The following is a 15,184-nucleotide window of genomic DNA, read 5'->3' as shown; positions in this document are numbered from 1 at the left end:
ATATTTAACCAGAAACAACTGAACATGAGACAACGCAGGTGGATTGAATTGTTGAATGATTATGACTTTGAGATTCGTTACCACTCGGGAAAGGCAAATGTGGTAGCCGACGCCTTAAACAGAAAGGACAAAGAACCCATTCGAGTAAAAGCTATGAATATAATGATTCACAATAACCTTACTACTCAAATAAAGGAGGCGCAACAAGGAGTTTTAAAAGAGGGAAATTTAAAGGATGAAATACCCAAAGGATCGAAGAAGCATCTTGATATTCGAGAAGACGGAACCTGGTATAGGGCTGAAAGAATTTGGGTACCAAAATTTGGAGAGATGAGAGAAATGGTACTTAGAGAAGCTCATAAAACCAGATACTCAATACACCCTGGAACGGGGAAGATGTACAAGGATCTCAAAAAACATTTTTGGTGGCTGGGTATGAAAGCCGATGTTGCTAAATACGTAGGAGAATGTTTGACGTGTTCTAAGGTCAAAGCAGAGCATCAAAAACCATCAGGTCTACTTCAACAACCCGAAATCCCGGAATGGAAATGGCAAAACTTTACCATGGATTTCATCACTAAATTGCCAAGGACTGCCAGTGGTTTTGATACTATTTGGGTAATAGTCGATCGTCTCACCAAATCAACACACTTCCTGCCAATAAGAGAAGATGACAAGATGGAGAAGTTAACACGATTGTATTTGAAGGAAGTCATCTCCAGACATGGAATACCAATCTCTATTATCTCTGATAGGGATGGCAGATTTATTTCAAGATTCTGGTAGACATTACAGCAAGCATTAGGAACTCGTCTAGACATGAGTAATGTCTATCATCCACAAACTGATGGGCAGAGCGAAAGGACGATACAAACACTTGAAGACATGCTACGAGCATGTGTTATTGATTTCGAAAATAGTTGGGATCGACACCTACCGTTAGCAGAATTTTCCTACAACAACAACTACCATTCAAGCATTGAGATGGGCCGTTTGAAGCACTTTATGGTAGAAAGTGCAGGTCTCTGATTTGTTGGAGTGAAGTGGGGGATAGACAGATTACGGATCCAGAGATAATACAAGAAACTACCGAGAAGATCATCCAAATTCAACAACGGTTGAAAACCGCCCAAAGTCGACAAAAGAGCTACGCCGACATTAAAAGAAAAGATATAGAATTTGAAATTGGAGAGATGGTCATGCTTAAGGTTGCACCTTGGAAAGGCGTTGTTCGATTTGGTAAACGAGGGAAATTAAATCCAAGGTATATAGGACCATTCAAGATTATTGATCGTGTCAGACCAGTAGCTTATTGATGTTTGAGTAGAGGGGTATAAAATATTATTAAATACGATACAATTTTACACAAGATATTTATTTATTTATAGAATGGATATACTTAAACCTTGCTACAACACTTATAGGCAGTGTACCTAATCGTACAGTAGTGTAGTTTTTAGTAAGTCCGGTTCGTTCCACTGGGAATCTTTTTCACAAAGCTTAACGCTATATTAGTTTACTTTTATAAAAATACAAATATATATATAAGTAATATTATTATTATAAATGGGGTTTTTACCGTTTAATGACCGGTTTGTCGATTTTAAAACTTTAGTCGCAGTTAAAACCAAATGTAAAATATAAATAAAAGACTTAATTTAAAGTGTAAAGTAAATAACGATAATGAAATTGCGAATAATAAAAGTGCGATAAAATAAACTTGCGATAATTAAAAAGTACGATAATTAAAAGTGCAATTAAATACAATATCAATAAAAATGCGATAATTAGAAGTGCAATTAAATATGAAATAAAGGAAATTAAATATGAAATAAAAGAATTATGCTTATTTAAACTTCCGTAATCATGATGTTTGACGTGTTGATTTTAGTTTTATGCCCATGGGTTAATTGTTCTTTATTCTGGATTATTTAATATGTCCATACGGATTTGTCCATAATAGTCCATCAGTCATAAATATAAAGAGCGAAAGCCTTCGTTAAATTATTCTTATTCCCGAAGTCAAATATTCCAACTAATTGGGGATTCGAATTGTAACAAGGTTTTAATACTTTGTTTAATGAATACACCAGGTTATCGACTGCGTGTAAACCAAGGTTTTACTACTTTGTTAACAATTACACCAATTACCCTTGAATGTAATTCACCCCTGTTTCAACAAGTCTATTAACTATTAATCCAGTTCCGTGTCCGGTAAAATGAATAATTATTGGTATTTATAGATATCCCGCCCACCGTACCCAGTCAAGCGTATGTGGTTTTATATAAATACGTCGAATTATAAGTTTGTATATTAAATTAACAAGGTATTGTTTAGTTAATGTAAAACCCATTAATAGCTCATAGTCTAATTTCCACAAGTGTCGTTCTTTTATCCAAACCCCAATTATGGTACAAAGCCCAATTACCCAATTTTAGTAATTAGCCCAACATCATGATTACTTCGGATTAAATAAGCATAATAATAACTTAGCTACGAGACATTAAATTAAAAAGGTTGAACATAACTTACAATGATTAAAAATAGCGTAGCGTTACACGGACAGAATTTCGACTTACACCATTACAACATTCGCTAACATACCCTTATTATTAGGATTAAAATTAAAATTAAAATAAAAATATAAATATATATATTTTACGTATACATATATAGAGAGATTGAATTTTTTGGATGGTTTTTGCGATCAAACTGCATTTGCTTTTATAGGGAATTGAGTCCAGGGGAACTCCGCGACTCGCGGCATTTTTTGCCTTCAAACTCCGCGAGTCGCGGAGTTTGAAATTCCAGCTCACCAGCTTTGGCTTCTTTCTTGCCGACGATTTTAAATATTAATATAATATATATATAATTTTTAAGAATTATTTATATATTATATTATATTCATGTGCATAGTTGACTTGTAATTTTTAGTCTGTTGCGTCGAGCGTTGAGAGTTGACTCTGGTCCCGGTTCAGGATTTTCGAACGTCCTTGCGTACAATTTAATATCTTGTGCTTTGCGTTTTGAATCTTGTACTCTTGTAATTTCGAGACGTTTCTCATCAATAATTGGAACCTCTTTGATTGTATTTTGTACTTTTGAGCTTTTTGGTCGTTTGCGTCTTCAATTCGTCGAATCTGTCTTTTGTCTTCACCTTTTATTATTTAAACGAATATCACTTTTAAATAGAACAATTGCAACTAAAAGCTTGTCTTTCTTGAGGAATAATGCTATGAAATATATGTTCGTTTTTAGCATTATCAAATATTCCCACACTTGAGCGTTGCTTGTCCTCAAGCAATATCGTCTTGAAATACTAGAATCACTTCTTTATTCTTCACACTTTGTACATCAGTGATTTCTATACGGCGGTATAAACAATGGTAGTAACGATATGGTTTACAGTCCCACATGACTATAAAAATTTTGATCCATTAAGGAAACTGGATCTTTATGAAAACATTTGATCTTTTGAAAATTAAATCTAGTTTTTACCCTAGATAAGTTTTCCAGAATAACCCTTCACCGGTGTTTGCAAATTATTTTTGTGGGTTTGGTGGGTTTCAGATTTGAAAATTTTAGCTCAAAACTTGCGGTTTTGTGTCACCCACTTGCTAACCTTGTATTAGGAAAGCAACACGTCTAGTTTAGTTGTCCCGTATATTACCTTTCGATAAACTACCGTCCGGTTGTAAAGGAAAGCGTTGAACAAGCAACTGTTAAGGCAATGTCCCCTGACATGCTTTTAATTATGGTCTATAACGTGTCTGACGCAATTACTATCCTTTGTAGGAGCAATAGTAAAGCTCACCCTTTTAATTTGTCGGTCTGGCACAAGGTCCTATCTTTGACCATGCTATGCAACCACCATTCTTACGGTTGACACCCGATTTGGTTCATGTGACCTAATGAATTCCAGGTGAATTCCTAGGATTTTACGTTCAATGGTAATGAACGCATTGAAAATGGATTTTTAGAAAACAAATCGGTTTGTAATTTTGATCAAAATATTTTCTCGTTCAGACTCGAGTTTAGATATCATTGAATTCCATGAGTTTGTAATTCTCAATCTTTAAGGTCAATCTCAAGGATTGAGTAATATCAGGCTTAAAAGCTGATTTTTAATCTTTAAGGAGATTATCCTTTCTAGGGATCTGATTCATTAGTCTTATCCAGCTAATTTGCACGGTGCCCCCCCATTTTACGAGATAAATCCTTCTCATGGTTAGGATAAATCTGACCACTTGGCAACCCTGTTTAATGCTGAGATCCGTGGATTTCCTGCTGATTTTAGTGATGACTTTTCTAGATTTTTCGTCAACCTACAACTGGTCTGGACGACAACTTCCTGACCTAAATCAAGAAGCGCGTTTCCTTTTCGAAAGACTTTACTTCCTTTTAACGATGGAATTGATTCATCGTGTAGATCCATCTTTCTTACAGTAAATCAGGTAAAACTTTTTAGTTTAGTCCAAAGCAAAAGTATTTTCAGTTATTTGTACAAAAATATGTGACATATGTTTTGAATAACTTGGAGAATTTTCCCACACTTGGCTTTTATTTTCCTTTTTATTGTCCTCTATTCCATTTTAAATGAATTTTAACATTTTGGTTTGTTTCTCAATTTATGTCCTTTCCGAGGTAACAATAATTTCGGTGTTAACACCTAGTTTTATCGTTCATAAATATATATAAACATGATTTTGAGTTCATTTAGTTGAAAATTTTTTAAAAATTTTACTAGAATTGGGTAGTCAGTATATAAGACTAGGGCTGTTCTTTATTATCAGAGAGCACTAGATTCTAATACAACTACTGCTTTACTAGTATTTTTAATGGTAACCAAGTGTATAAAGTAAAAATTTTAAAATCCGAAAGAATTTAACCCCTTCCCACACTTAAGATCTTGCAATGCCCTCATTTGCAAGAAATCAGTAACAATTTAAATCATTGAGGGTGATTTGTGTGAAAATGATTAAATTTTACCAAAGTTTCCAAACATATTTGTGTTTGTGTTGAATGATAAATGGTGCACATCATTTGTTCATTCCGTCTTGTTGTTATATCACATTTATTTTGCATCTTGTCGTCAAAATTAGTTGCTTTTGCTGAACTTAATGCCAGTCTTTGAAAATGCGTTGTTTTACCCTGTTGTGTACATAAGATAAACTGCAAACATATATACATATTTTTGAAGTTTGGTATATTACCCCACATTCAAAAATTATTGAAATCTAAGAATAAAAGTTAGAAAATTATAAAAACTATTACAATATTAACATAAGTATTAAACGTATCAACATTACAAATTACAAAATAAATAAAACTAAGTAGACTAGGGATGATACTGATACTAGTAGGGGTTCCATGCATAACCATAGGTGCTATAAAATGCTTCGGCTGGGTTATACGTAGGATACGGTGGTTGGATCTCTATAGACCAGGGAGGGAATATGGGCGATGGAGTAGGAATATAGTTTCTACCTATATGTTGGCAATAAGCTATGATTTGGTTTTGATGAACTTGCCAATCTTCAAATGCTCTATGTCTAGCATTTTCATACTCTTGTGAAGCTATAAACCTTTGCATTTCTGCCATTTCATTTCCCCCTCCTACATTACCGTGCTATTGGTTTCTCTCAACCTGTGGATGTCTACCATGGTATTGTACTGCGGCGTTATTTCGCCTCTTCAAAACCTTCGTACCATGGTATACATTTAAACCTATTGTATCGCGGGGTTCTGGTTCTTCGACTAATAATCCCCCTACTTATATCCACACCGAGATATTCAGCAATCAATGTAATAAATATACCACCTCCTATTATGTTATGCGGTCTCATCCCCCTAACCATAGCTGATAAATAATAACCCACACAATAAGGTATACTTACAGCGCTTTGTGGGTCTCGAATACACATGTGGTAAAACATATCCTGTTCATTTACCTTTTCCTTGTTCTTACCTCGTTGTGTAATCGAATTGGCTAAAAACCTATGAATTACTCTTAATTCAGCTCTATCTATATCCAAATAAGAGTAATTTCCCCCTTTAAATCGGTGATGGCTAGTCATTTGACTCCATACACCATGCGTATCAAAATTTTCATCTATCTTCCTACCGTTCAATATCAACCCTCTACAATCGGCAGATGCTAACTCCTCAGGCGTATATATACGTAAAGCCTGAGCCATGTCTAGTAAAGACATGTGGCGCATCGAACCTCCTAACAAAAATCTAAGAAAAGATCGATCGGTTAAACTAGCTACCCGATCATTTAATTCTATACTACATAACAATTCTTCACACCATACTTTATATACAGGTCTACGCATGTTGAATAACCGTACCAAATCGTTAAAAGTAGAATTACCATACCTTTGTGCAAGTAATTCCCTAATTGGCCCGGCCAATTCTACAGCTTCTAATGGTTCCCATTCTATGACCCTAGGTACTTCAACAGCTTTAGAATGAAGAGTATGCAAACCCCTTTGGTATTTTGGATAATCTATCCAAAGTCTGTCAAATCTCAGGTTCGGGTGCAAATCTTCCAAGTGCATATCAGAAAATGTCATGACTGGATGAGGTATATCTTGTTTGTAGTAGTTATCCACCTCCTGTTGTTCCGTATTCTCAGCAGGAGCATTGCGAGCTTGGGATGAAGATTCACCCCTTTCAGTCTGCAAAACACATCAAACACAATTTTTTGTGCATCCAAATATGCATTAGTGTCAGCAAAATCATCAATCAAAATAATTACAATGACATGATCAATTTATATCAAACTTAAGCTCATTTTCATATTTTCATCAAATTTACACTTTTTCAAATAAGCATATACGAAAATGTTCCCCAAGTTCATAAGCATTCAACTCAAATAACATGTCAAAATAATCATTACTAGCAATTAAACAAGTTTCAAATGGCATTATCTCTCAAAAATCAAGTTCATGAATTTTAGACTTGAAAAAGTCCACTTTAATTCTCAAAATCATGTTTAGGCTCAAAGTTTAGATCATTTAACTACCTAAACATGTTACACTACTTAATTTAGCAACAATTCATGACAAAAATCGGCCATAACCTGTTTATATCAAAAAGCCCCAAATTTGCTCAAGAACACAAACCCTAGATTACTCAAAATTTGAAGTTTAAGGCTTCTAATCATGTTAAATAGCATCAATCTAGGTTATACAAGCATAATACATAAACAATTTAAGCATAATTACACTAAAAAGCATCAAAATCAAATTGGGTATAAAATTGCTCAAGAACACTAATTTTCGGATTAAATGGTGTTTAGGTGTAGAAATTTACCGTTTTTCTTGAGTAATTCCTTGATAGCATCCTTCTCAACATGATTTTAGTAAAAGATTTGATGATTATCGGTCAAAAATTGCGAATTTGGGAGGTCTTTTTCGGGTTTTTGCGCAGTATTTTCGGGTTTTATTTCGCAGAATTTGGTGTGGTAGTGTGCAACTGATCAGTTTTTGCGTTTTATTTTTTTTTCTGTATTTTGGTCCCTCCGCGAGTCGCGGTGTTTGACCCTTCAAACTCCGCGAGTCGCGGAGTTTTTTTTTTTATATATCTTATACTAATTAAAACAATTAAGTAATTAATTTTAAAATTTTGTTTCCCTTGTTATTTAGGATGAGGTCGTTTCGGATCGATGTCCTAGTCCGTCATTCGACAAAATTTTAAAATTTGTCTTTTTGTAGCGATTGTTTTAAAAGCTAAGATTTTTGGGTTTTTTTTTATGTTTTTGGCATACTTTAATTCAATAAGATTAAAAATAATGATAATAAAAGTTCTCGTCCCTCCCTCGGGTAAAGCAATTTCGGTTCAATGACCTAGTGTTCAACTTACGACAAATTTTAAAAATCATATTTTTAACTTAATGAGATAAAGTAAATTTTTGTTTTTAAATTCACACCAAACTTAAAATAAAAATACATAAAATTCAAAATTAATATTAAAAATTCACACCAAACTTAAAATTTAAAATGCATAAAATTAAAAATTCATATTTTAAAAATTAAAAATTCACACCAAACTTAAAATTTAAAATGCATAAAATTAAAAATTCATATTTTAAAAATTAAAAATTCACACCAAACTTAATTTAAAAATTCATATTATAAATTCACACCAAACTTATATTATATTTCTCAAATATTTACAATTTTAAATATATTGGTTTTACAAAGTTTACAATATTAATTTAAGATTTATATATTAATTTTAAAAACATGGTAAAAATAAAATTAAAAATCTTTTTGGCTTTTTATCCCACTTTAATCAATCAAATATTATCAAAAATATACGCCCCTCTTTTCGGTAAAGTAATTTCGGTTCCATGACCTAATTTAACTCATGACGAATTTTTGAAATATTTTGTGTTGATTGATTAAAGATATTTATACCTTAAGAATAAACGTTAAATTTTGCAGTGATGTAATAAATTTTTGTATGATATCAATAATTTCGGTCGCCAAACCTAATTTTATTCAATACCAATTTAATACTTTATAGAGAACAAATTAGCGTTTATTATCAAAAGGTTAAAAATAAAAAATAAAAACTGTACAGACTTACCTGTGAGATAGTATACTTAGTTATATGATCTATCCCACTCATAAGATAGTCAGTTTAATTGGTTTTCCATGGCGACATAGGCATAACCTCGAGCATTCAGTGTTTTTTCTTCTAAACATATGAACGGTCCGTCTCTGCATAAAGTAACAAATTCGGTATTTGAATAGGTTTGATTATTTGAACATTTACCTCCATGTGACCATTTTCCGCATTTGTGACATCTTTCAAGGTGTCGTGATCTTCTTTTCGCTGCGGATTTTGATTTTCCTTTACCAAATTGTAACTTATTATCTTCGCATCTGGATTCTTTTCTTACTCCGTCCAATCTTTCTCTGATTACTGATAGTATTTCACTCGGAAGTGTGTCATTATTACGTTTAGTGATCAAAGCGTGTAGCATTAGACCATGGTTTAGTTCACAGGCAGTCTTCATTTCGTAAAAACCTAAAAAAATAAAAATTCAGAATGGGGGGAGAAGACTAGTTCTTTAGGGTCTGCTAGGGAAAGACCATTCGAGTTCCATTTTCGAGAACTACACGAAAACAGAAAATCTAACTGTAACAGAAATACATAAACCCCCTATACTTAGTTGAAATTGTGATTAACATTATTTTCAATTGAATCATCAACAACTTGTATATCTTTGACTTTTACTTCAATCCATTTGTTGATTTCCTCAGTAACTTTCACAAATTCAACTAACATCGCCTTTTCTTTTGACGATAAATTGGATATTAATCGGTTATATAACTTAAAGTTTCCTTTAATCTTAGTATCGTGAATCCGTTTATAAAGTTTCTTCGTTGAACTGTTAAAAATGGGTTCATCTAATTTCGTATCATCAACGGCATTCTTTGTGATTGGATCATCATTAAGTGTTTCTTCATCTTCCCCACACTTATGCGTTTTTATTGGTCTAACAGTTTCGGTTGGTGGAGATCTAAACTTTCGGTTCACAAAGGTGATCGATGTATCACCATCCCTAAGTGTCATTCTACCTTCTCTTACATCAATGAATGCCTCGGTGGTTGCTAAAAATGGGCGACCTAGAATTAGAGGAATATCACGGTTTTCCTCCATATTAATCACTATGAAGTTTGCAACAAAGGTCAAACTTCCCATGTTAACAAGTAAATTATTTGCTATTCCAACCGGGTGTTTAATGGTTTGGTCAAATGATTGAACACCTATTTTGGTTGGTTTTAATTTACCCATGCTTAATCTTTTGTATAAGGAAAGAGGCATAATATTTGCACTTGCTCCTAAATCTGCGAGTCCATTATATACAGCACCATCATTAAGTAAGCAAGAAATGATAAATTCACCCGGGTCTCCTGCTTTAGTAAGTCGAGTTGGTTTGTAAACCTTTTTCGGGTGTTCTTTCCTTGGTTCTTTCACTTCTATTTGAATTTCTTGTTCACATTTTTCTTCGTTTCTTGGAATGGGAGGTTTGTATAAGAATTCTTCTTCATCACTCAAATTTGAATCCTCCCTATATTCCAATTTTAATTTTTCATATGTTGTTGATAACATATTTATGTTTTCATTTTGAAGGTTTTCTTTGGTGGTGAAATTATGATTAACTTCATTGTCAACTTCCATCGGACCATGTATGTAATGTTTAACTCTGTGACCATTAACTTTAAATTCAATCCCATTTGAATTTATTAATTCTATCGTTCTGTATGGGAAAACTCTTTTGACTATGAATGGTCCAGACCATCTTGACTTCAATTTTCCAGGAAATAGCTTGAATCGTGAATTGAAAAGAAGAACTCTGTCTCCTTCTTTAAATTCTTTTAAACTTCTGATTCTTTTATCATGCCATTTCTTCGTTCTTTCTTTAAAGATTAACGAATTTTCGTATGCTTCATGTCTTAATTCTTCTAATTCATTTAGTTGACTTAATCGTAGACATCCAGCTTCATGTAAATCAAGATTACATGTCTTCAAAGTCCAAAATGCTTTGTGTTCAATTTCTACTGGAAGATGACATGCTTTTTCATAAACAAGTCTAAAAGGTGTGGTTCCAATTGGAGTTTTGTAGGCTGTTCTAAAAGCCCAGAGTGCATCCTCCAATTTAATGGACCATTCCTTCGGATTTGATCCTACGGTTTTCTCTAGAATACGTTTTAAAGCTCGGTTAGTATTTTCAACTTGTCCACTTGTTTGTGGATGATATGCGGTGGAGATTTTATGAGTTACTCCATATCTTTTAAGAACTTTCTCAAGTTGATTATTACAAAAATGAGTACCCCGATCACTTATTAAAGCTTTCGGTGTTCCAAACCTTGCAAAAAATTTTTTTAAAAAGTTGACTACAACTCGTGCATCGTTAGTTGGGAGAGCTTGTGCTTCCGCCCATTTAGATACATAATCAATGGCTACGAGAATATAGAGATTATTATGAGCTTTTGGAAATGGACCCATAAAGTCAATACCCCAAATGTCAAATACTTCGCATACTTGAATGACATTTTGTGGCATTTCATCACGTTGACTTATTTTTCCGGCCCTTTGACAAGCATCACAGGATTTGCAAAGAAGGTGTGCGTCTTTGTAAATTGTGGGCCAATAGAATCCAGCTTCATAAACTTTTCTTGCTGTTAGTTGAGGCCCATAATGCCCTCCTGTTGGTCCTGTGTGACAATGGTTTAAAATTTTACTAGCTTCATCTCCGAATACACATCGGCGTATTATTCCATCTGGACAACTTTTAAACAGATGTGGATCTTCCCAAAAATAGTGTTTTATATCACTGAAGAATTTCTTTCGTTTTTGGTACGATAATCCTTTTTCAAGGAATCCACATACTAAGTAGTTTGCATAGTCTGCAAACCATGGTATTTCATTATAATCTATCTTCAATAGATATTCATCAGGAAAGTTGTCTTGTATGGCCGATTCATTTAGAACTTCTAATTCGGGATTTTCAAGACGAGAAAGATGATCAGCGGCGAGATTTTCTGCTCATCTTTTATCTCGGATTTCAATATCAAAATCTTGTAAGAGTAAGATCCAATGGATTAATCTTAGTTTAGCATCTTGTTTCGAAAATAGGTATCTAAGAGCAGAATGGTCGGTATAGACCACCATTTTTGCTAGAACGAGATATGAACAAAATTTGTCAAAAGCAAAGACAATAGCAAGGAGTTCTTTTTCAGTAGTTGTATAGTTCGTTTGTGCTCCTTGTAACGTCTTACTAGCATAATATATAGGTTGAAATCGTTTTTCAATCCTTTGTCCTAAAACGGCTCCCATTGCAAAATCACTTGCATCGCACATTAGTTCAAATGGTAGATTCCAATTTGGTGTTATCATGATCGGCGCATTAGTGAGTTTCTCTTTAAGAATATTAAAAGATTTGATACATTCATCTGAAAAGATGAATAGAGCATCCTTTTCTAGGAGTTTATTCATAGGAGTGGCAATTTTAGAAAAATCTTTTATGAAACGTCGGTAAAAACCGGCATGCCCTAGAAAACTCCTAACTCCTCTAACATTGGTGGGATGTGGAAGTTTAGCAATTACATCTACTTTAGCTCTATCCACTTCAATTCCTTCTTTTGAAATTTTATGTCCAAGAACGATGCCTTCTTTAACCATGAAATGGCATTTCTCCCAATTAAGTACAAGATTTGATTGTTCGCATCTAATAAGCATTCGTTCCAATTTAACTAGACATGATTCAAATGTATCACCGAAGACTGAAAAGTCATCCATGAAAACTTCCATGCATTCTTCTATCATGTCGTGAAAAATCGCCATCATGCACCTTTGAAAGGTTGCAGGGGCGTTGCAAAGTCCAAATGGCATGCGTTTGTAAGCAAAAGTACCATAAGGGCACTTGAACGTGGTTTTCTCTTGGTCCTCGGGTGCTATTGGAATTTGAAAATATCCGGAAAATCCATCTAAAAAACAATAGTAACTATTTCCGGCTAGCCTTTCCAACATTTGATCAATGAAAGGTAAGGGAAAGTGATCTTTTCTGGTGGCGTCATTTAATTTTCTATTATCAATACATACACGCCATCCTGTTACAGTCCTAGTAGGAATAAGCTCATTTTTTTCATTTGTAATGACAGTCATGCCACCCTTCTTAGGTACGCATTGAACTGGGCTTACCCATGGACTATCAGAAATTGGATATATCAAACCTGTATCTAGCAATTTAATAATTTCTTTCTTAACTGCATCTTGCATATTAGGATTTAGTCTTCATTGGCGTTGCACATACGTTTTATGACCTTCTTCCATAAGGATTTTATGTGTGCAATACGAAGGACTTATTCCTTTAATATCATGAATCTTCCATGCAATGGCTGGTTTATGAGCTTTCAACACAGAAATGAGTTGTGATTTCTCATTTTCAGTAAGAGAAGACGATATTATTACAGGTAATTCAGATTCACCATGTAAATAAGCGTATTCCAAATGGTTTGGAAGTGGCTTTAACTCAAATTTCGGAGGTTCTTCTATCGATGATTTGTATCGATATCTGTCTTCTTCTTTTAGCATTTGAATTTCTTCTATTGTTGGTTCATATCCATTAGCTATAAGTGTAGCTAACATTTCAGCTTCATCAATTGGTTCATTACCTTCTCCTAAAGAACATTCTCCTGTTCCTTGTAATTCTTGAAATTCTTCTAACAATTCTGCATCTGAATCTATAGTTTGAATATAATAACATGTATCATCTGCAGATTGCGGTTGTTGCATTGCTCTATCAACTGAAAAGGTAACACTCTCGTCCTCTATACTTAGGGTCAGTTTCTTACCGAACACGTCTATCATTGCTTTAGCCGTGTTTAAGAATGGTCTTCCTAATATGAGAGGAACTTGAGAATCTTCTTCCATGTCCAGAACAACAAAATCTACTGGAAATACTAAAGTACCAACTTTAACTAGCATGTTCTCCATTATCCCTCTAGGATATTTTATTGATCGATCGGCTAATTGTATGCTTATTCCTGTTGGTTTCAATTCTCCAAGGTCTAGTTTAGTGTATAGTGAAAACGGCATTAAATTTATACTAGCACCTAAGTCTGCCAATGCTTCTATTGAACTAAGACTACCCAGAAAACATGGAATTGTGAAACTTCCTGGATCAGATAATTTTTCTGGTATCTTATTCAACAGCACTGCTGAACAATTAGCGTTCATGGTAACAGCCGAGAGTTCTTCCATTTTCTTTCTATTCGAGATTAGATCTTTCAAGAATTTAGCATATCTAGGCATTCCTGAAATTACATCAATGAAAGGAAGATTTACATTTATCTGTTTAAACATATCCAAGAATTTGGATTGCTCGGCTTCAAGTTTCTCTTTCTTAATTTTACTCGGGTAAGGAAGTGGTGGTTGGTATGGTTTAACATAAGGTTTAGCCTTAACTGTGTTATCTTCATTAACCTTTTCAACTACCGGTTCTTTTTCCTTATCTTGTTCAGGTTGTGGTTCTTGTGGAGTAGGAATAGCTTCATCAGAAGTTACAAGTATTTCAGGTCGTTTAAGTGTTGTACCACTTCTTGTGGTAATGGTTTTGGCTGTTTCATTCCGGGGGTTATCATTTGTATCACTAGGTAGACTTCCCGGTTTTCTTTCACCTATTAACCTTGCTAGGTTACTTACTTCTTGTTCCAGATTTTGAATAGAAGCTTGTTGATTTCTAAATGCTTGAGCATTTTGTTCATTAGTTTGTTTCTGAGATGTGAAAAACTGCGTTTGAGTTTCAACTAGCTTCGTCATCATATCTTCTAAATTCGGCTTTTTATCATCGGGTTGTGGTGGTTTGTTTTGAAAATTAGGTCTTTGCTGATTGTAAGTATTATTGGATACTTGTTGATTGCTAGGACCTTGTTGGTTGTTGTATGGAATATTTCGGTTATAATTCTGGTTTTGATTGTAAATAGGTCTTGGCGGTTGATAATTATTCTGATAATTATTTCCAGGCCTTTGGTTTATGTATGAAATTTTCTCTCTTTGTTCCATTGTTAATTCAATACTGAGACAATCTTTTATCAAATGTGGTCCTCCACACTGCTCACAACTAATTCGTATTGAGTGAATATCTTTAGTCATCTTTTCCATTCGTCTCTCGACAGCATCTATCTTTGTGGAAATGGAATCTAAGTCATGGCTAGAATCGGCTCTAGCTGCTTTAGATGATCTAACGATATCTTTTTCTTGGTGCCACTCATGTGAGTGAGAAGCAGTGTTATCAATAATTTTGTAAGCATCAGTTTCTGTTTTCTTCATAATAGAACCACCAGCTGCTATATCTATGTCTTTCCTTGTAGTGATGTCGCATCCTTAGTAGAATATTTGTACTATTTGACAGGTGTCTAAACCATGTTGCGGACATCCTCTCAACAACTTTCCAAATCTAGTCCACGCCTCATATAGAGTTTCATTCGGTTTCTGTGTAAACGTAACAATTTCTGCTTGAAGTCTTACGGCTTTAGATGCAGAAAAGAATTGTTTAAGAAATTTTTCAACTAAAACTTCCCATGTATCAATCGTCCCTTCAGGTAACGATTCCAACCAATCTTTGGCTTCTCCCTTTAAAGTCCAGGGAAATAACATGAG

The sequence above is a fragment of the Rutidosis leptorrhynchoides genome, chromosome 3 (assembly GCF_046630445.1).
Source record: "Rutidosis leptorrhynchoides isolate AG116_Rl617_1_P2 chromosome 3, CSIRO_AGI_Rlap_v1, whole genome shotgun sequence".
Taxonomy (NCBI): domain Eukaryota; kingdom Viridiplantae; phylum Streptophyta; class Magnoliopsida; order Asterales; family Asteraceae; genus Rutidosis; species Rutidosis leptorrhynchoides.
Note: the sequence above shows the minus strand (reverse complement) of the source record.